Here is a 480-nt window from a genome sequence, read left to right as displayed (position 1 = left end):
TGTTATTACTATTATCATTATTGTTACTGTGATCACTATTATATCATTAACGTTGTTATCATTATCATTATGATCATTATAATAATCATTATCATTATCATTGTTATTACTACTACCTCCCATCACTATTTTTTCGTAATACCACTGTTGTTATTATCTCAGTTTCTTTATTGTAATATTCTAATTACAATAATGAAATCACGATAACACAACCCCGCTGATCTCGATTACACGAGCAGTATTTATCGACCTTTGCTCCAGAATGTAAACATTGTCGGTGGAACTTGTCAATTTGTACCGTATCGTCGTTTGTCATAGTATGTAAGTATATGTTTGGGTAATTTTCTTTATGATGAAGTAGAACCTCATAATTAAAAAAAAAAAAAAAGGGATTCTGGATCATGGGAGTTAGAATAGTGTCTTTCGAGCGCTATTTGGCTGTGGTGAATAGGTTATAACAATAGAGTGGGTAATATGCGT

At 31.2% G+C, this 480-nt stretch overlaps 1 protein-coding gene across 2 annotated transcripts in view; it reads left to right on the top strand.

Annotated features, from left to right (window-relative positions):
* The first annotated feature begins 228 nt into the window (after window positions 1-228).
* LOC125028094 (zinc finger protein 436-like) overlaps window positions 229-480 on the top strand; it is an 8,249-nt gene continuing 7,997 nt past the window's right edge. For both annotated transcript variants that reach the window (XM_047617423.1, XM_047617422.1), the window contains exon 1: window positions 229-321. The gene's annotated coding sequence lies outside the window, so the exon portion shown is untranslated. The remainder of the gene's footprint in view (window positions 322-480) is intronic.

The sequence above is a fragment of the Penaeus chinensis genome, chromosome 8 (genome assembly GCF_019202785.1).
Source record: "Penaeus chinensis breed Huanghai No. 1 chromosome 8, ASM1920278v2, whole genome shotgun sequence".
Taxonomy (NCBI): Eukaryota; Metazoa; Arthropoda; class Malacostraca; order Decapoda; family Penaeidae; genus Penaeus; species Penaeus chinensis.
The sequence above is the reverse complement of the archived record's forward strand: the minus strand, read 5'-3'. Positions and strand labels throughout refer to the sequence as shown.